The 22993-nt window shown below is 34.3% G+C and overlaps 1 protein-coding gene across 42 annotated transcripts in view; it reads left to right on the top strand.

Moving 5' to 3' along the window:
* Positions 1-22993, top strand: part of PTPRD (protein tyrosine phosphatase receptor type D) — a 1166099-nt gene that overhangs the window by 695227 nt on the left and 447879 nt on the right. For all 42 annotated transcript variants that reach the window (XM_032676409.1, XM_032676411.1, XM_032676410.1 and 39 more), the window contains one exon: positions 21948-21991. The gene's annotated coding sequence lies outside the window, so the exon portion shown is untranslated. The remainder of the gene's footprint in view (positions 1-21947; positions 21992-22993) is intronic.

Genomic DNA, 22993 nt, shown 5'->3' with positions numbered 1-22993 from the left:
ATGTTCCATGACATAATTGGACATCTGCTCACTAGGCCAGCTGACTCAATTAATTCTAGAGGTTGTTCCTGGTAGGGAAGAGGAAATTACCATCGGTGATTTCCTGATGAACTTATGCAAGTGGGTATTCCCAATTTCTGTCTAACACAAGGCCAAAATAAAATTTTATTTTCTAAAACGTGGTTCATTATTTTTTGCAGTGTTTTCAGACTCACAAATGCTACCATCTCCAGATCTAATCAATTAAGACCAGTGTGTTTGATCTCAATTTGTCCACTCAATGAGATAAGTGGTGCTTACCTACTTCTACTTCTATCCATAGAAATTGTGCATCACAAAATGTTAAATCTTGCCTTCATTATCCAACATGCAATTCTAGTAGAACTTCTGTTGTAACTTAAAATTGAACATTCTTATTGTGGAAAACATACCTCAGAAATAGCTACAGAAATAAGTCTTCATATGCAAATATTACTCTGTAAATGCTCCCTGAAAATATGCTACCTTTGAGGAAATGGTGGTTTCAATTAATCAGATTTGATGATGTTCAGAAGGAATTTAGCAACAAAGAAGTTTCTTAATACTTTAAAATCAGATCTGATTATGAGTATAATCAGACAGATTATTATTGAACTGTTTTCTTTTAAAAATTAGCTTTATCTAGGACTGTTTGTCTAAGGTAAGATCAAGCCACAATTGGAAGTGATAGAATCAATTAAATGGATTTAAACTACTGTTTAGAGGTTCATCCACAACACAGGGAAAAAACCTTTGCAATTAAATTTAGAATTAGTCAGCAAATTTTGATTAACATAAGAAGTCAGGTAAGTATACCCCCTTGCAGGACAGCAAGGAACACTCGAAGGAAGCGCTTGTAAGAAGGCTGATGACTTAGCACACAACAATCTCTAGATCCATCCCACTTCTAGTGATACCCTTATAACACAGAGCAGTGAAAATTCATGAAAGAAACAGCTGCCTGTGAAAGCTACATTCTAAGTTCAGTTTTTCTGAGCAAAAATCATCATGAATTTGCAAGAGCTCACTTTGGATTTCAGCCCAACCTCAGTACACATGACAAACGTATGTGGAAAAGTGTATGGTACAGTCTTCAGTACCAAGTCACATGTTTTGCTTTCTTTTGTGGTCTACCAGAACACAGCTTGCAAAGTTCCAGAGCAAAACTAAACTTGTCTCTTTTTCACGTTTTCCTGGATTTGATTGCTTATCTTTGTTTATGAACTAAAACACCAGTAACATTCAAATTCTCATTACCTGACATAGCATTTGGCACATATGACAGCAATCATATGTGCAATCACGTCTAGCTAGCTAAGTATTTGAAATTATATTTTTTAACTATCCCTAACTATATTAACTATTTAACTATATTTAACTATGTAATTATTATCAGATTTGGAATATTATTTATATATCAAAAAGTGCCTGTGGTCTTAGTGACTTTTGGTAATTTAGGAATATCATTATTATTATCACCACACAACACAAAGAAGTTACTTGAGCCTTACATGAACTCAAGTGTGAACTGAACTGAATGTGAACTTAACTATAAGCTACATCATTAGATAAATAGGAGTCACATCCATGGATTCTACAGAAGGAATATGCATATCCAAGCAAGATTCAGATCAGGTTTTGCTGTAAAATCTTGATGCTGAGACCTGTACAGCTACTGAAGCACCATTTAGTAGAAAAACCCCTACAAACTTCCCAGAGATGCTCATCCACTTTCACAAATACGTAAGCAGGAGAACAGGGAATTCATTACATGACAAAATTTGTTAAAAGAGTTGTATTTTGGGAGAACAAACAAAACCAAGCTCCAGGTTGAAGACCTTACTTGAGTCTCTGGCTGTGTACATAGGATAGAGTGTGAAACAGTTGTACTGAAACATATGGTTTGAGGCTTCATTCAGCATCACCAGCTACATGCAAAAGTAGTCTGGCAAAACATGCTTCCTACAACAGCTAAATCTAGCCCTCTGATAGAGGGGTTCTACACTTGTTTAAAGAGACATTAACTATTTGTTGTCTAGTTGGGAATTGTTCTGTCAACAGTTCTATCCAAGAGCCCACAGCACTGGTAGCACAAAAAGGTGCAGTTGCAGGATTATTAGGAGTAGGTAACTATGGCTTGTCAAAATCTGCATCATTTTGCTTGTAGATAGTGATACACTGAAAGCCAGAGTATTTTATATAGCAACATCGGAGTTTTATTTCTGCAATGCAATTTTTGTTTCTGCTTGTAGTAAAAACTCTTGTATGCAAAAGCCATTGGACAGAGTATAATCTAGGTATCACACATATATTGCATATTTGATAGAATTTCTCAAGGAAAAGCAGAAACTCCACAATGGAAGGCAAGTTGTTTGTTATCAGAAAATGGGGAATTTGCTGTTTGATTGCTTAGTTGTTTTTTGTCTCAGTTACAATAGTAAGAGCAAAATTCAAGATTTAGCTTGCTTATTTTATTTTATTTCTTTCCAGAAGACATAATGTATTTTTAATATATATTTCACATAATTGTTTAGGTTGTAAAAGACCTCTAAGATCATTGATTTCAGCTGTTAACCGAGCACCATGAAATCCTAAACCATGTTCCTAAATGCCACATCTAAACATCTTTTAAAATACTTCACAGGACAGCAACTCAATCACTTCCCTGGGCAGCCTGTTCCAATGTTGACAACCCTTTCAATTAAGATTTCTCCTATTATCCAGTTTAAACCTTCCCTGACAGGACTTGAGGCTGTTTCCTTCTTCCAGCAGCTTATAAAACAGTTTGTCTGACTTTACATCCTGACTCTATAACTCTCCCCCAATGGTATCTGCCTCATTGGCCTTCCTCCTGATTCTTACCCATAAGCATATATATCATATTATCATCATATAATTAAGATGTAGGAAACCAAAACACTTCCTAACATACTGAGCTACTCCACCATCTCTCTTTGCCTATCCCTCCTGAAGTGTTTATAGCCATCCACTGCAACACTGTGGTTTTGTGAGTTATTCCACCATGTTTCCACGATGACAACGATGTCATAGTACTCATACTGCACAATGGCTTCAGCTTCTCATGCTCATTGCTCACACAGAATACATTGGATAAGATGAACTTGGGGTATTGATCCCACCAATACTTTGGGGGGAAGAAGCCCTAATTTCTGTGTAACCTTGCATCTTTGAATAGTTTTTCTTATCAACACTTCAAATTTTTTTCTCCTTATTTAGTAGAATGGCAGAAGATAATTCATGAGTTTTCCAGTTGCCCAAAACACAATAGCATCTCCTGGAAAGCCAGTAGTATGTTGGCTGAATCTAGCAACTCAGCAATGAGAAATCTCATTATGGGTAACTTTGCCATGAGCACTACATAACTTTTCATTTAGAAAAAGTAGTAATTTCCATACAGTAAAAAGAACTGGCCCTCTATGTCTTCAAATACCAAAAAATGTATGCAGTTTTTTAAAAGTGAAAAAAAGACTGAATTTGGAATTACCTTGTTTTGTTTGTGAGACAAACAGGTAATTATAGAGAAGAAATATGCCAGGACTAAACGCCAAATGTTGCTGATCTCATTCAACTGCAGCATTTTTTTGTGAATGTGTTTGGTTCCTATTAAAATGTAATTTATAATGAGGACATTATTTTTCAATTAATAGAAAAAATTAAGCCTAAAATATTAGGAAAAAAATTAATTTGTTCTGCAACAAAGAGTTGTGCCTCCAGGTAGCTAAGAAGTCATTTTTACTCTCTGGGCTGTTTTTTTTAAAGAAACAGCTACATCTTAAAGTGCGAATTACTGCACTAGATCTTTGTGTTTCTGAAAAATATTTAAAATTATTGCTGCCATAAAATATTCAATTCCACTTTCACCCCTCACCAAATTCTACCTTATCAGACAGATTTTGATAAAAGACTATACCATTTCTCCTTTAAACACTAGGGATATTTATACTTATATTATCTGACTCTGGTAACAATCTGAGAGATGATTATTAATGCTTACAAGGTAAAGCATCACAGCAATACAACATGTTGTAGTATTGAAATGTGAATATATAGGCATTGTGAACATTTCTTTATTATGAAAGTGTCAGTTCCATTCTTAAAACCAAGTTGAAATTTGCATATCACATAAAGTAAAATAAAGGTAAAGAAAACTTTTATTCAGATTCATTCTTCTGAGTTTTCTAATTCCTATAACTAGACATTTGTAGGAAGATATGTTTACATAAATCAGTAACATCTCTGATTAGATTTAATGACAAATCCAAAAGCTAATTGATGGCATTTGAATTTCTAAACTCATTGATTTCTTCAGGTCATTTCAAGCACATAACCAAATAATTTATCCAAATTATTCAAATGGAATTTCTTTGTTTCTCAGACCTGATCAGGCAACTTAGTACTATTCATGAAGAAAACAAAAAAAAATCCCTCAAAACCCCACAGTCGTGTACATTCCTTTTTTTCTTCACTCTCCCACTTGACTAAATGGAGCATAGAAAGGCTTTTCATCTAGTCTTTTCACATCTCCCATTTTATCATCTGGGGTTCTAAGGAAAATAATGGCAATACAGAAGGAAAGAGCAGAGGAGTAACTACAAAAAATGATTGGTTTTTGAGCATGCTGCATCCCAACCATTTGAAATAAAAGCATGATACAGAGTGAGATATGGAAAGCTACTACAGGAATATAAACTTGAAACACTGCAAAATTCAGGCTAGAAAAGTGGTTTCAAAGGTTCTCTTTACTTTCAAACCAAGATGATAGCTGCATATTCTTTGCCCTGAGTAAAAGGACTCATGCAGCCTTACTGCATACTGAGTAAGGGTGTTATTTTCACATCCGTTTTGGAAAAATTCCAACAGTGCAGGAATCCTCACTCTATTTTACAAAGTTTCATTAGCTAAGGCCATCAGAGAGGTTCAGCTCTAATATCTTGTATTTCCAAGGCTTGGGATTTGAATGTGCAAGGTAAACATTGAGAAGTGGCTGATATGACCATTCAGAGCTAAATACTAGGAACACTGGGTTTTACGTGGCAGTTCAGTATTTCTTGGATTATGGTTGACATCAGAATTTGTAGAGATAAAGGAACAAATATTGAGAAGATGTTTCATACTTGATGAAAGAAACAGTTTGATTGCTATTTCACATTCATCAATTCTCATGCCAATTACATACATGAGGAGAGAAAAAAATTGTTGCTGGCTTGGTATTAATTTGTTAGATGTTCACCATTGCACAGTTCTTGAATCTCTTTTTGAATGTGTTTTTGAAAACTGCATATTTTAAACTTTCTGTATCTAGATTCCCACAAGTAATTAATTTGTGCCTGTTTTCTGCTTCTTAAGACTTCCTTCATACTTCCTTTCCTTTTCTTAATCTAGTATTTAAATAAGGAGATTTTTTTTTTTTTTTTTTGCATTTCACTTGGTGTACAGCCTTGCTCCCACTTCCATAAACCTTTGTGCTTGGTCTTCCACCACAAACTTATGTGTATCCCATTAAGGAGGTGAATAGATACTTTTTGAGGTCTCAAACCATTATATAGAATTTCCAAAGAAATTCTAGGAAATCTGTTCCACTTTCACTGACTCAATCACTGTGAAAACTAACAAAGTGAACTTAAACACCTGTTTTCAGGAACTTAATACTCTGTTCTTCAGCAGCGTATAACTAGACTGAGTTTCAGTGTCAAGAGAAGGCTTCACCTAGATTTTCAATTATGGATTTTCCTAAAACTGTAGCAATATACATGCAAATGGTCATTTTTTTAACTACTTAAGCAGCAGTAAATGAGGATTCATGGAACTCATTTTAGACACTTGCTTGAGTATGTTTGGGAAAATTTCTTTAATACAAACACAGTGACTCAATAGGGATAAGGAAATATACATATTATTATAATTTCAAGGTAGAATCATGCTATTATAGATGCCACTGGGAGTTTTAGGTGTTAAGTACTTTCTAGTTGATTTATTTGAAACTAGATTTCAGTCCTTCGGACACAGTTGTTGATTTCAGGGATTAATGACACAATGACAGTTTTTAGGTTCTAATTTCTGTATAAAACTGTATGTGAAAGACAAGGCTTTATTTCAACTAACCATTCACTTTCAGATCTAGTATTACAGACTTCTTAAATGTTTCATTTAGAACACAGTTTATGGATTTTTACACTGCAGATGTATAATTTCTCAATCTTTAGTCTTAAAGGGAGAAGAGCATCTGTAAAATGCTACAGAAAATTCTGCTGTTGCTTAATTTTCCTTTGATGGAGAGTGAATATATTTTGAATTTATTTCTAGGCCCTTCTGAATTTGGCTACAGTAATAATGAAAAAAAACACAGGAATTCATTTGAAATCTTAGAAACTCCTGGACTCATAACGTGACTTGAGAGGTTATTTATTTTTTAAGTGGAGAAAATGGGAAAATTAAAGCAAACAAACAAACAAACAAAAAACCACACCAAAAAAAACAACCAATCAACCAAACAAACAAACAAAAAACCAAACAAACACAAAGTAAGGATAAGAGAGCAAAGGATTTGTTACTTAATCATAATTGTGTATTACCATACCTCTGGGGAGAAGGGAAGAGCAAACAAACAGTAAAACAGAGAACTTCCTGATACAACATGAGCTTTAAAAGAAACACCTTGATTTAGGTTCTGACAAGCTGGCATCTCTGAATTAAGAAAATTGCTTTTTCAGTTCTTGTATAAATCCTACTAATCAGCTGAAGCAAAGAAATAACCCTGCTAATTCAGACAGAGATTTAATTGTGAAAAAATAAAATACTGAAAGCCACACTGATAAACTGGAATATCAAAATGAACTGATGTGAAATATACTGCTCACTTGTCAAGGCCTTTACTGAACAGTCATTAACTTAATAAACTCTTCCAAATGAGAATTCTACCTATAATATACAAACACAACAAAACTTTATGAAGGTAAAATTGTGAAACAGCCTATGAATCATAAAGCAATAACTTCACAGAAAAGCAGAGAGAGATAGTGAGATATGGTACCTTGAGTATAATATTCTGTTGACTGGTCATTCTGCAGTCTTGATGCATGTGCCCTCCATCTTCTTCTCCAGGTCACTGACAGAGATGTTGAACAGGTCAGGTGACAGGATAAACCGCTGTAATACCTTGTTTTTGAAGAAGTAGGACAAAAAAAAGACTTTGGAAAACAAACAGCATTTGACATGAGGGAAGGGAGAATCTCTATTAGATGCTAGGGGTGGAGACTAGTATTAGCGACTAATAGTACAATAGGAAATATTTTCTCTTTGTAATCCAGGAAACCTTTTACTCATTGAGCACAAATTCTTATTTAATAGGTGTGTTGTGCTATGTGAGACATAGCTTGCTAAATAATTCCGATAGATTTAAGAAGTATTAGTTATTTGACTGTATTTGTACTTTCATTTGATTTAATTTGAAACAACTATCTCCATTTCCAAAATCAAAAAATGCACAGATTCACTGTCATATTTTTGTCATTAAAGTTCATCTTCAGTTGAATTTTAATTTTCCGTTCTTTCCTCTTTTTTCAGTTCAAAGTGTTGTTTCTCTTTCTTATCTTTCTCTTGATCTTTTTCCTTGTTTCAAATTTATCCAGTGTTTATGTAAAGGAGTCACACACTTTAAAGAATGTTTTATTGCTTTATCTTTCTTCAGTTTCCTCCATTTTTCTAGTTATTTTTTCTCTTTCTTTCACTTTTTTCCTTTTCTCTTTTTTCTTTGTCTTTCCAAGTCCCTCTCTTCTTTATTCAGTTTCTCTCTGCAAATCTGTTTTCCTTCTTCCCACTTTCTGACTTCTCTTCACATGCCTTCAGTTTCATTCTTGCTTCTATTCTTTTTCTCTCTTATTTTTAGTTCCCTCCTCTATGTGCACACAATCTCTGCTCTCTTCCTTCATACAAAATTTACTTCCTGGTATTTGTTGATCTCTGAAGATTTATGTAAAACTCTGAAGTCAAGCAAGGATCTTCATTTCCAATCATGTGTTTGGTTAAGGCCTTATTTCTTCCAGAAAATGCTAATCTACAAAGGGTACAGTTATTTGTTTAAAGGGGAGAGCAGACACCATTCAGCTTTGTTCAAGAGTTCTTTTGACAACTCATGGTTTGTTCCTAGTCGTAGAACAGAGTTGCTTTGTAAAGAAAAAATTTTAGAAGTGTGAACTGCATAGATTTGTACTTGTAAATAAGAAGTTTCATTATCGTTTCAGTCACAATAGGCCTAAAGTTCCTAAAGTCTGATATTAAAATAATTTGCTGAGTAATCAGACTAAACATTGATATTCAGTTTTCTGACATACTTGCACAACTTGTGTCAAAAAACAATGTTTAGATTAGATCCTCTCACATTTTTTCTGAACACCTGCTCCACACGAGGCAAAATCCACAAAATCTAGATGTGGGTTTGTGGGTTCCTAGCCAGGAAAGCATCTCGAAAGGAATTATGGAATAAAAGTTATATGAGAAATTCATAGAGGGCCATATTCTATTCAGTGAGATATGCAGTACTTTGAAGGCTGGTGCTAATTTTCAGAGTGATGAGGTCATCATAAGAAAAGCCAAACTACCAACCTGGATATCAAATTTTCAGTATCCCAGACTCATGGGGTGGGTCAGGTTGAAAGGGACAGCTGTAGGTTATCTGGTCCAACTCCCCTGCTCAAGCAGGGTCGTTCTAAAGCACATGGCACAGGATTGTGACCAGATGGTTCTAGAATGTATCCAGTGAAGGAGATACCACAACCTCTCTGAGCAATCTATTTTGGAGTGCAATCATCTACGCAATAAAGTTCATCCTCATATTTAGGTGGAACTTCCTGAATATGTCTATCCAGAAGAAGAGTACAAACATTTTGTCTAAGAAATTAGTCTGAACTGGAATCCTCTCTAGAAGTTAAAGCTTCCTTTACCTTATGTTTATGCCCTGCTTTGAAACTATGAACAGAAAATATCTGCCAGTGTCAGTGGTGAATCTGTAATGTATGAAACTCTTCTTAAGAAGCTATGTAAGATCAAATAATTTTATCGTGAATAAAAAAAACCCAACCAGATACAAGGCAGCAGTTGTTTTTAGTCACAAAGTTTGAAGTTGGCTACCTATTACCTATCCCATATTTTATCATTAATCCCATTACATCCCATCCTTTACTCTGTTCCTTGGAGAGAGCAATTAAAGAAAAAGTGCTTTGTTTTGTTACTGGGTTGATACACAGACTCCAGCTACAGTTTTTACTGCCATGTGGAGGAGTTAATCAAACCTTTGTTTGCAATATATTCCCCTTATAGCATAATTGCTATGTGACTGTTGATTTGAGTTTTAATTGCCTGATAAATTGAGTGTAAAATTCTGTGGTAGGAAAGGAAATAAGAGAAAATGAGGATGGTTCTCTGGAAGTTCAATATAGAAACATTTTTCTCCTTACAAGAAGGAATCATTTACAAAAATTTGAGCAGAGGGACCCTGCAGTTCTAGATGACACTAGGTTTTAAAGCCAGAAAGGGAAAAGCAGTCGTTTAGAATTCTTCTGTTATGGTTTTTTATCTTTCGTTTTTTTCACTACTCTTATGGAAATCAGAAAACCATAGTTGCTGCTTATGTCATTGCTGTAACTGAGCCAATTTCATTAATTCCTGCTGCAAAAGTACATTTTTGACTGTTTTCATGAAAAACTGTTCAGTGAATTAAAGTAAAATACAGTGTTAGGGGGGCTTTATTACATAGATATTACCTATAAACCTATAAAAAGTTTTTCTTGGAAAACCAGTTACATTTTTAGACATGACATTTGATATAATAAATTAAAACCAACACTTCAAAAGCCTCATGATCTGCCAAATGCTGTATGTTTGTGCAACAATTCTGGTTGTGTATTGTAAATACGTATATTTAATTACTGTATTGTACTCAGGACTTACTTAATAAAACCAGAAGTTTCTTCACTTTATGTCTTTCAGATTTCTTGCTCATTTTCATTGTTTCCCTTGGGGCTGGAATCTTTGTTTTGGTGTGACTTTGTTCTGGTTATAATGAGATCTCTCTGAACTCCATCTCCACCTACTAAGGAATATTTATCATTCCATAAAACTGTTGATTTATTTGATCATAAATACATATTTTTTTATGTTCATGGAAATGCATTAGATATGCATATGTCTTGTTAGAACTTAATGGTTTACTCTGAGACAGAAGAATGAAGAAAGGACCATATGTGTACTAACATAGTGTTTTCAGAAAAGAATACAACAAACCTCTCCATCATTCTCTCTATAATATCCCCTTGTTATCTTTCTAGAGTATAACAGAGCTCCTCCACCATTACCTTGAAAGTGGAAAGACAGATAAAAGGGAGGGAAGAGAGTAAAATTTTATATTTTGAAGATTGAGGACATAGCTAGAAGACCATTTTCTGTGATGATGCATCATCTTTCCCCTAAGACTTCTCATATAAACATCATGACTCTATCTTATTTCCATACTCTAGGTAAAAGATTTGAAAGAATGGAGCAATTTCTCTGAATCTTCATCGCAAATGCAGTGTGCTGCATGGTTCTTTATCAGGAAATTATGAGTAATAGAAGGTGAAGATCTTAGGATTTACATGTGATTTGTCTCTTTCTTCATAGGATGATATGTAGTATCCAGTTATCTCATTAACATTTCAGAATGTTATTTGGTGCAGTACTGATTTACCAAGTTTATCAGTCTTTCTTTAAGTTTGTCGAGATGATTATTTTCAAAGGATTTCCAAAGAATAGAGCAAGAAGCTTGAAAAGCAGTTGTGCAGAGAAGCAAGTACCAAAAAAAAGGAAGTTTCCGTATTTCCACGTGCATTTCAGAGATTCGGCTAAGGTTCATAGTTCCGGAAAACACGGAAAAAATTATTGGCCCATCTAGAAGAACTGGTTAACTCCTATAAGAAATCACGAGCTTTCCTAATTAGCTCAGTACTTGTGGAATTACATATTTATTTTGACTACCTGCAAGAGCCTTCTTAGGTCTTTGCATAGGTGAGAGACTGAAAGAAGTAGACTTTACTATCTTTTTGTATCCCATTACCCAAGCCTCACCACTAAGCAAACAAAACAGATGCAAAGGTGTTTGTTTCATTAGTGGCTCTTGCTTAGCAATTTTTTCAGTAAATAGTAGTTCATCTAATCAGCAAATTCTAAAATTGCACTAAAATTTACTTATGAATATTAATATATGTACACCATAGTAAATTCTTCCCTTTTTCACAGAAATACTAAAAATATCCATAACATAATATTATTCCAGGCATTTTATCATTATATTGTATCTGTTAGGATCTCTCTGAATTCATTGTAATATTTTTATTCAGAGCTCCTGTATTGTAGTGTTACTGTTAGCACAATAAACAACCACAACAACTAAACACTGCAGTACATTTAAATTGAATTAAGCCTCCTTTTCTTTTACATATCACAAAGGCATAATGTATAACGGCACACAGATTAAAGACAGAGGAACACAGCAGGAATGCTCTAAGTTTGCTTATTTTTCTCATGGTAAGCCACAGCTATCTTGAGTTTAAACCAGCACTTCTCTCTCCCATTGATCTCTAAAAGTCAACACAGAAAGCCTGTGTTATTCTTCCCAACTGTTTTTCCCTTTGGGAACATTATTTCTGAGAGCAAGAGAAATAGGTAGGGAGTTACCACTAGACTTTATGGATTGGAAAATAAAATAACAATCACATATCTCTCAACTCCAGATATTACAAGAATTTCAAGATGTTACCTGAAGTGATCCAGTTTACTGGAACTCGGGAACTCTTGGCTTATGGCACAGAAAATGTGCCTTCTGTTCGGACATGTGTAAATGCCTAGGTCTCCAAAACAGGTACACACGACCTCCTAGCAATTCAAAAGTCTTTCTGGATTCTTCTGTCTGCTTAGCTACATGCACCACTTCTGTTCTTTGCTCAAACATTATCTGTTCCCAAGAAAACTAGTGAGGAAAAAGTGGATCTGTCTTTTCAAGAATAAAGCTATCCTTTGAGCCTTATCAAATCAGCTTCAAGTCTCTGGTCTTGATAAATAGTGACAGGTCAAACACAAATCATGACAGGGGTGAACTCTGAGATTTCATATCCTATGCCTAAAAAAGGCAAGCAGGTTTTCTTTACTCCAATCAGCAGATAGCAGGGATTGGACAACTCATAGTGAGGTGAGGTGTAGACCACTCTTAGCCACTTCAGAGTTGTCACATGGGAAACCCAGTCTGTCTTGAATGAGAAAGGTGACACCTTTTGTACAAGAGAGCACTATAAAAAATATTGTTTCTTGCCAAACAGGTACAACATGATAGACTCTCTAAGAAGCTGTCATTTCTGATACTTTCTTGACCTATGCAAACTCTGCAAATGCAAAGACTTTTGACAAGGAGATACCATAGCTGCTGTGTATGTTGGTGAGACTTGCTGTCTTTCTCCTTCTTCCAGGGAAGGGTAAGGAGTATGTGCCTCATCAGCAAGGCAGGACATTAATGTACTGCTACCAAGTATTGTCACTCCCTTCCAGACTGTAGGTATTCACGTACCTTCAAGTTCTACAGCAGGGACTGCAGATCCATGTGAAGCTGTACCTCTGTCCCATTGCACCTTCAGAGGAAGGCAGCTTCCTCTGTCACTCTGGAGGCAGTGCCTCCTGGAAGCCATTGTAATTCATGCAAAGAGTTACTTATGTTTAATTATACATGCACATATTAATTAGCTTCAGCTACAATATTATAAATACTTCCATTCTGGATATTGAAAATGCAAACGTTTCATAACTTGTAAAAATATGGATAGGGTATGCATGGGGTGTTGCATGTTTCCCATTAAAAATGAGGACATTTTTGACAGATGCAATATGGCAGAATATATTAGGATAATTAATTTATGTTCATTCCAGTTTTTTTTTTTCATTTCTCAGCATGACCTCTGTTTCATGCATAACAGAACAATCAAAAAGGGATTAGTTTATAGACTGAAATCACCCAGAGTTTTATCTTTCCATGGAAAATGTATCTACACTAAGTTCATTTATATGTTGATTGATGGAAACCATAATTTTCTTTTACTTGACTTAAACATTCTGATTCAATATTTCAGTGCAATCACAAAGTTTTTGTTATTCTCACAGCTTTCTGATCAACTACTTTTTTTTTTCTGCACTTTTTTACTTCACATAAATAAAACTTTTTCCAGGACCCAACAGCTGGCACTTACTGACTGAAGGAATGAACAGGAAGACAGTGTGTTCATAGGATTACAGAACAAGTTGAGAAGGAAAATTTATGCAGAGTTTTGTAAGTTTAGTGAGGTAGAAAATAGATTGGGGTCCAGAGAAGAAATGATGTGTCAGTCAAAGCTAAGCATAGAGACATAAGCTTCCACAACACAAGAGCATTTGTGCTTTCTTAGTCTTTGTGACATCAAGAGTTCTGAGTTTGGGTAGAACAGTAGACAGATGTTTTGTAGAGATCACACTCTTTAGTGACTTTTTACAAGTCTCTTTAAAGCCCAGCAAAACCAAGAACAAAGCTGCCTTGTAAGATGTAAAAGACGGTTAAATGGCTTCTAGGAAGGGTTCTAAAGAGGGTGAAAACTTTGCTGCTGAACCCTGTAACTTCACCATTCCATTCCATTGTGTAAACTAATTTTCTCTAAATGTATAATTTTGTCCATTATAATAGATTTTTCTGTAACATAGGGTAGGTCAGTGCTTTGTACTTAATACTGGCAAATGAAAGCAAGAATTATATGCATGTAGTGTGCTGTAATAGTTTTTGTCAAGAAAGGATACTGCAACTGTTTTTCAAGCTCTTCTGTGTGAATATTTCTCTCTAATGGTTTCTGCTGGTCTCCTATCTCTACTTGACTTATAAAAAAGGAACTGCTTCCTGAAATGACTAAGAATGACAAGATTTTACAGGCAAGATTATACTATAAAGTATTATTGACAATACTATGCAAATTTTCAAAAAGGCATTAGACTGCAATTTAACCAGCATCAAAGAAATATGCCTGTTACATACATGCGCTGACACAGCAATTAAAGAACTTGTTCATTTACATTCAAAGTATCTATTTCATTGTTTTACTTGAAGCATATTCTTAGTTGCTTTTGAGATAATGGTACTCAAATTTCATAGCATTAAAGGACAGCGTGACAGAATCCATTTGAAAGATAAAGGAGCAGTGATCATATGTCTTTGCTAATCTGAATTACACAAAGGGCTATCTGACTTCAGTTAGCTCCCCTCAGTAACAATTTTATAGGTTATATTGAATGCATGATTAAGATTTATATCCTATAGAACACAACATTCATTTAAGACTACCATCATTATTGTCAGGTACTTTATTGACACTTTTATGGGTTAGAGTTCATGTGCACAGTGACTAAGAAAAGTCACTTTACTGTTACATCGTGGATAAGAAATAATAGATCATCCAATTTTCCAAGACATGTTTCTCCCATTCTTTATCAGCATACTTCTATCAACATATTTAAATATCAACATATTTAGATATTTGTGGCAGGTTAATACAGGCCATTTTCACCTGGCAACAACATCAGTCCTTAGCAACAGTAAGTGTTTATTCAGACCACTGGTAACACTGAGTCAAAATGGAAGATCAGACTACAGAAACCTTTGGATGATGTATGTCAGGAATTTTCAGGTATTATTTCACCTTGGCAACAGTCTCATTTAATCCCCTAGCAACTCTGAATATAAACTCAGTTTTGAGGTTTTTTCTGTTTAAAATTACCTCTTGAGAACAACTAAGATGATTCCCTTATTAACTTTAATGATATTCAGTGTTTCACTTATTCCTCGTTTCAGATAAATGGCAGAAATCAATATTGCACAGTAGTGCTCTAGATCTATGCAGTATGTTGCGGCTTGAGAGTTATGAAAATTAAGATGGTAGAACTGTAATTTAATGTTATTCTTCTATTTCTTTTTACATACTTGTATACAGCTGCTATTTCAGAAACTTTTATTAGTACTATACATGTACAAAAATCATTGTGTTCATCCCTCAAACTTCTTGTATCCTGCCTCAGCAAGATTTTATATAGTTTTGAAAATAAAGGCCTACATATCCTTTGACTGGAATCTTTGAAGAGAAAATACTTTGTCCCTGAAGGAAGTAGAAAGTCTCCACTTCTATTTTATTCTCATTCATATGTATCCCATTTACTTATCCATTGGTACAGAAGTATCAGCTAAAATCATACACAGTCTATTACGAAAAATATCCCCTTTATTTGTCATTTGATTTGAGCAATATTTCTGTAGTGTGGCATATCTTCTGGTGGATTATTATCTAGCAGTGGCTCCTCTGTGTGTTAGCATATTGTATAAATTTCATTTTCTACAAGTACCTCAATATATAGGGATTATTCAATTTCACTTTTTCCATTTAAAGAGCCTTCTGGACTCCATATTTGAATATTTAAAGAAATATTATCCCACATTTCATTCTTAAGGAGAATAACCAACATTGTATAAAAACGTCTTTGTGTATACCATAGAATTCAAATGAGAAAAAGGAAGCAGAAAAGCAAAGCAATGTGAATGATTACAGAGCTTGCTAGTTCTGTTTGTGTCTTCTGGTTTTCTGGTAGTTACTACCTGTTTCCTTATTCCATTGTAATAACAAACCATCTCTCTCTCTCTCTTTCCCTCCCTTCCTTCCCCCCTCCCCACGGTTTAATGGTCTGCCTTGGATATGAACTTTGTCCTATTTTCAGTTTTTAGTGCTGAGTTTTGTTTACACAGCCTTGCTAGTGTCCATATGGGGTTTTTTAAGCAAAAAAAATAATTTTACGTGCTCAGAGGAAGCTTGTGTTCGTAGGAATATAAGTAATCTGACTCACAAACACAGTAAATTTTCAAAGTGTTTTGCAGACCAGTCTTTAATTCTATGCCTTAGGACTTGACTTGCCCATGTGCTAAGCAATATTATTTGTCTTATCTCCTCATGAAGCACCGATCTGTTCCAAATCTTACCTACAAATTATTTTCTTTTATATAATATACACATTGTAAAGGTGTATATGCAGTCTTTTCTACATATCCTTTCTGCATCAGCAACTAGACACAGAGGACATTGCTTATTGTTATCATGGGCATGTTTCAAAATTTCTCCACTTCCCACAGCGTATTTCCACTTAACTAAACTCAATTGCAGCTTATTAAAAACAAGGTCCTCCTGATCATAAAATAGCCTCATACCAACAATAAGCTACGGCACATTAAAACAACAACAAAAACCCTAAATAACTTAAAACCTAAAAATGTCTCTTAATTAAAAATAGCACGTTTGTTTGAATAAGAAAATATACAACAAAATGTAGTGAAATAAATTATCAATTAGCAATATTATCATCCTTGAGTTACTTGTGTCCATTTTGTATTCTATTCTTTTTGAGGTATGAAAATTCTGTTAGTATATCAGACAAGAATGTGATTTCTGGTATGGCAGTTCTGTATATGTATATGGTGTTAATATATGTGGTTATGTCCTAAAGTCATGTTCTCACATGAAGTCACATTTTTCAGATGAACCTGAAAGTATATCTTTGCATAACAGCACAAAAAAATATGCACACATAATAATATACTCTCAGGTTTCACAATCTTTAGATAATAGGGAGAACAGGTCAATATATTGTGAAACCTGACATCAGGAATTCTTCATGAAGAAATTGAAGTCAGACTTTAATATATCTTATTACCATGGAACCTACTACTACCTGTGTTCTTTTTGTAAGCCCTTCACATTGAATTTACCTTCAGAATACCAAAACTGCAAATTTGCATATCAGCTTTTTAAGGAGAAACAAGCAAATGATAACGCGCCAACCCTTCTCTGGCTATAAAGACTGATTAAGACACAATTAAATGGGAATTTATCAAAAGAGTTAGACAAAGGTACAAGTGCTGCAAAACGGCAGAGTTCAAGTATCACCTACAGAAATGAGTAAGACACCACATTAAAAATTTATTCTCATTAACTCATCTTTGAAGAAAAAAAAAATTTTATTGGATGAATGAACAATTTATTTACTTTGAGAAAAACAGGTACAATGGGTTTAGGCTTTAATAATGGAATGATTTGAGAACTACTATTCAGATAGAAATTTCTGCTATGGGTGTAAAATAAAAAATTCTTTTAAGATTAATTTCTGATGCTAATTAAGGGTCTGATTCAAACCCCATCTTGAGGCCCAGGAAAAATTATCCATTGCATTGAGTAAATTTTGGAACCACTCCTATGACTTCTCTATGATTACAGAAAAATGCTGAATATTGTAATTAATATTTTAAAAAACAGTTAAGAGTTTGCAAAGGAAAGATGAATACTGAAATTCTGGCATCATGAATATGATGATGTCAAGATAGACTATTAAATCAGAATACAGAGATTTACTTACGTATGTATCGTCAGTTATAAATAATTTTGCAAATTTGAAGAGGGTATTCAAAAGTAGTTCTGAGATTTCTTATTTATTATAGCTGGACTTGGGGAAGATCAAAACACTGGAAACTAGTCACAGAAAATAACACAATAGGAAATGCAAAAATATTTAAAGCTTACACATGACTGGAAATATATTTTTAAATGGAAAACATGGGCAATACATTTTTGGAGGGGAAATGAATCAAAATAATAAACTTTCACTAAGTGGAAAAGTCTTGACATGTCCTACACAAGATAGGAAAACAAGTGGTTGATGTAAAATACTTGCAAACATTGTTCTATAATGTAATATATCTCAAGAGATTTAAGGTTTCACATGTCACCAGAAAGACCACAACTAACATTACTTAAATTAATTTTTCTGGAGTGGATACACTTTATTGCAGTGTGTATTGCTGTTGTTAATCATTTTATTGACTGAAGTTCATTCCTGTGCAGAGGATCTGTCCAATATGCATGAAGAGAAACTAAAACTTGCTCCAGCAAACACTTAAGCATCTGCTTATTTTTGCATAAGTAAGGAGCTCTTTTCAATTTTATCAGGCTTGCTGATGTGTATAGACTTCAGTGTTCATAAATGTTTCATAATATCACTGTTGAGAAAGATTGTGTTCCAAATGTGTGGTGCATTTATCTTGTACTAGCCCTCACTGTAATGGTAAATTTTGTTTGTTCTGCAGATATAGTAAAAAAAGTCAGTTACTTGATTCCCTAATTAGTACATACTATGAAAATTAAAGATGTGATCCTACAGTCCTTACTTTTGACTCAGAGGAAACATTTTACTGATGGTAAATGGACCAACATGTAAAAGGTGCAAAAGATACAGTAGCATTGAAATTAGCAGAATTGTCACTACTTTGCTGCAGTGCTTCTGAGTAAGTTATTCCTTGAAGAGAAACTGCATATTTAGGCTTTTTCAGTAATAAATAAAATAAAAATAACAAAGATTGATGGAAAATTTTAGAGCATCAGCTTTTATGTGGAAGATTGTCACTGAAAGCCAGAGGTAAAAAAAGTGGGTTAGGAGGTCTGCTGAAGAGGACCAGGTAACTGGATGCTGAAGACAGTGTCTGCCTAGAAAAAAAAAAAAAAAGGGAAAGTAATGGAAACACCAACCTGCTCCAAAGCCAACTAATAATTTTTAAGTGGTAGTTCCCCTGACTAGAGAGAGGGAAAAAATTATTCAAATTTGAGATCAAGAGACAGCAAAGACTGATGAATGATAAACAGAACCCAATATATCATTTTACTGGGAGAACTTCATAAAAAGTTAACATCCAAAAGGCAAATTTTAACAGTGTCTCTTCAGCAGTGGATGTCCTCAAGAAAAATTGAACTGATGTTTCTAAAGTATTCTGACAAACAGAACAGAAAATTCTCCAGTAGCAGAGAGACAATTCTTCATTTATCTTAATTATATTTTAGCTCCCAAGTATAATAAAAGTTGCCCATTAGATACTGTATTTATGGAATGACAGAATATGTAGTTTACTTTCTAAAAATATGCCTTTCCTCTGAACTATTTTTTAAATACACTTGTATTATTTATTGTTATGTTTTTGGAAATACATGTCCTAAATTGTCTTAGAGCACAGTGACATTCCTTTGCTCAATATATTTAACACTCAGTTGGTCACTTGCATTCAATGCTTACTGAAGGAGCTAAATCATGTATAATTTATGTCTCTTACCCTGTCAGCAGAGCTTCACTTTGACTATTCACATGTGAAAAATTACTCATTCATCTAAGTATTTTCAAAATCTTCCCTTTAGTTTAGGGGGAAAGAGGTATTTGGGAAGTTGCCTTTTTTGTGTCTTTTGTTGAAATTACAGGTGAAAGGAGCAGCTAGAGTAAAACCCACTTATTAATTTAATTTTTTGTCTTTATAAATGGAAGCTACTCTTTATTGCACACTTTGCTAAAGCAACTGGAAGCAGGTGGCAGGAGGGTGGGAACTGTAATGAAATCTAGAGCCATGGTGACATACTTCCTGAATAGATAGCATACAAAAAAAAAAAAATTACACAGGTATGGTGTTAACTTTTAGACTCTTCTCTTTTACATGCATTCACAGTTTCACCATAACCAAAAGTTGTTTTCTCTGGCAAACATCAATGTATTTCTGTGAAAAACAACTTTTACATTTTCTGACTTTAAGGATTTCATGCATCTCCTAATGATTTTTCATCAAAAAACCCAAAGCCAAGTATAAGAAAGCTGAGAAAATATTTCATGATAAATTGTTAGAACCAGTTTAGAATATTGTTCCCTTAGATATCTCCAAAAATACAGTAAAACTACTGTGGAGACATAAAAGTAGAGCAAGATTCAAGGCCAGATTAAAATGAACAAGCAATAGAGCTGTTCTGTTTAGCTTGGCCTGGCACAGAAACCTCCATCAAAAATAACAGTACCAAAAAAAAAAAAAAAGTGTTGATTGTTGTAGTGTCTCTTCTTGGGCCCTGAGGCATCTGCTGCACAGAGAACAGATGCTTGGATTTGGATTACCTTCCTTTCATTTTTGTGTGTGCTGCCACAGTCCCATAAACTGAATTAAAACTGGCTTTAGCCATATCTCTTCTGTTCATTCTTCTTCTTTGGCCAGCAGTGTAGGGAGAATATGGGAGAAGTCAGTATGGTGCACATAAGATCTACCCACTGTTTACCAACTATGGGCAAGGTTCCAGCCCAAGGTCCTGGAGGATGAGGTGTACCTCAGCTAACCCATCCTCCACTCCTGTAAGATAGGAAAGTGGAAATAGTGAAGGCAGGAAGATTTCATTGACCCATGTTGGACATAAACATACAGGTATTGGAGGCCTTCCGCAGTAACAAAAGCATGCCAGTTTCACTTCTCTGCACAGGCTTTAACATACACTGACCAGGTTGCTATAATGTGACTTTAATTGTTAGAATTTGAAATGTGTAGGTGTTTGCTAAGGAAAACCGTAACTGTCTACCTGTTTTTTTAAAACATGCATGAAGTAGAGTTGTTCAGTCAAGGTATTTGATTGATCCAGAACTGTGTTCAGGAACAGCAGTATTAAAGTAGCAGCTCTCCTCTCCACCCAGGTTATTTTGACTAAGAAAACACTAGAAGTTTTGGTAGAAAATTGAGGATGAGTGAACCTTCTGCTGTGAAAAATATAATCTAGGAGAGATTTCCAAGTAACATAAGAATCTACCTGTGCTAGTTTTGGCCAGGACTTGGAAGTTATTCTATACCACCTCACATCATTGCTGAGGGGAAGGGACTCTCTGGCTTCCAAGAAGAAGGGTGTGGCTTACAGTCGAAAAATATGGTGGCATTGTCTGCCATTTTTCATTGTCTGGGGGTCTGGAGTGAGCATTTTTGCATATAAATCATCATATCTTTTGTATACTTTTGTTATTAATACTGTTGCTGCTACTGTTTGTTTTCTCATCTCATTGCTGTTTCTAGTAAATTGTTCTTATCTCAACCTGTGATCTTCACCTTTTTTGTCTCCAGTTCTCAATTCCATCCCGCCACAGTGGAAAGGCAGAGGGTGGGGCAGGGAGCAAGAAAGTATCTGGTTTGGGAGAGCCTTGGGGGGGGCACTGAATTGGGAAGTATATTCCTAAACCACAACACCCACACAAAAGTACTTTTTCTATTTCTCTGTCAGAAATTATGGAGAATAGCTCTGTGATTGTCTTTCAATTAAATAAAAAAAAAAAGCTAATTTTAAAATCTTCAACTGCCGTTCAGAACACAAATTCAAACTGAAGATATTTTGTCTCTATGTCTTGAACCTGATAAGTCCTTTGTCATTGTTAGATCCCCTGGAAAAAGATATTTCTGCTTAATAGAAAAGTGCAGCACCTTTTAAAAGCAAATTCCTCTTTAGAGCTGCCTTTTGAACTCATAGAGGGAGTCTCTGTAAGTTAGCTGAGTATTGAATTGGGTTCTTATGTTTGCATTTTCTCAATTTAAAAATATTTATTGTTTGCATGCAAAAAACCAAATATAGTGCATAATATGTTCTAAGCATCAAATCTATTAAAATTATTTCTTTTCCCACAATGAAAATTAATATCCATTTCAATGCACTGAAGAAGATTGAGTTTTTACATTTTTATAATTTGAAGGACAATTTTTTGCCTTTTGTATTATATGGACATACTGTTACATAGACTGAAGCCTGAGAAAGCATGTGTATTTTAAATTATATAGAACTTTTTTACTGTTACATATTAAGTACTCAATACACAGGATGTTCTCTTCATTTGGATTCAGAATTGAAAAGTAAACATGAATCTTGCTTGTGACAATTTGTAACATAAATTCTTTAACTAAATAATTTATAATTCATTTCACAAAGTTTTATTTTGCTTCTTTCTTTTTTCCTTAGGTGAGAAATTCAGTGGACAGCAGCAATATCTACAAAGATTCAAAGTAAGATTTCACATATACTCATTTTCTAAGTGTTAATTTTCTTTTTCTAAAAAGCCTGTGAATTCTTATGGCTTATTTTGTGTTGTAAACCACAAACTTCTTTCTACTTAACAATATTTATTGCATCTTGTAAAATGTATTCGTTTTGAAATTCAGATTTCTTCCGGTTTGGAAACGGAGTATAATGCTTGATTCAGTATAATAAATACATAGATATATCCTAAAGTGAAGAAGTGAGATCATAGTTCAGATTTTGCAATTTTAGACAAAAATAAAGTCTGACTGCTACTGGGTGATTCCTAAGTTGTGCTACAAATTAAATAGAAATTTACTCAATGCGTTTAGTGATTAGCAACAGTAACAAGAAAGGATACTGAGCACTTCCAAACTTCTGTTTTATGTGACATCTCACAATGGTCTCTGTACAATGAATAATACTCACCTATAAAGGCAGAGTAAGACTGGAAAGCAATACACTGATTCTTGTAAGAAAGTATACTGCTAGCTATAGCTGTATGAAAAAGGTGTGTCAAACTTTTAGTACTCTTTCTACGTACTTATACTGTATAAGTTAATACGATGGTCAGGCTCATGTGACCTGACCAATCTATTTTTAATGAGTAAGGCAGGGTATTAATTGAAGTAGATAAGTCCATAGTGAGAAAGAATTTAAGATTAGTAAAGCATTAAGATTAGTAAAGCAAATTTGTGATTATTTTATATATGTACAGCAATTTAGAATACATTTTACATATTTTATATATATTATAATGTATAAGAAATTTGAGGGTGTTGGTCATATTGTGAAAGCTAAATTATTTCTGCGTTCAAGAGGAACCTTCAAGTTTCATACATTAAGCTATTAAGTTTAAAACATTGATAGCAGAGCTGAAAAACATGGTGAAAATAATATCACATGTTTACCTTGGGTTATTAAGCTATTTAGAGAGGTAAAATTATGGAATTATTTGTTGAAAAAGATAGAAGAGTCCTAAGATAATC

Source organism: Chiroxiphia lanceolata, chromosome Z, assembly GCF_009829145.1.
Source record: "Chiroxiphia lanceolata isolate bChiLan1 chromosome Z, bChiLan1.pri, whole genome shotgun sequence".
NCBI lineage: Eukaryota > Metazoa > Chordata > Aves > Passeriformes > Pipridae > Chiroxiphia > Chiroxiphia lanceolata.
The sequence above is the reverse complement of the archived record's forward strand: the minus strand, read 5'-3'. Positions and strand labels throughout refer to the sequence as shown.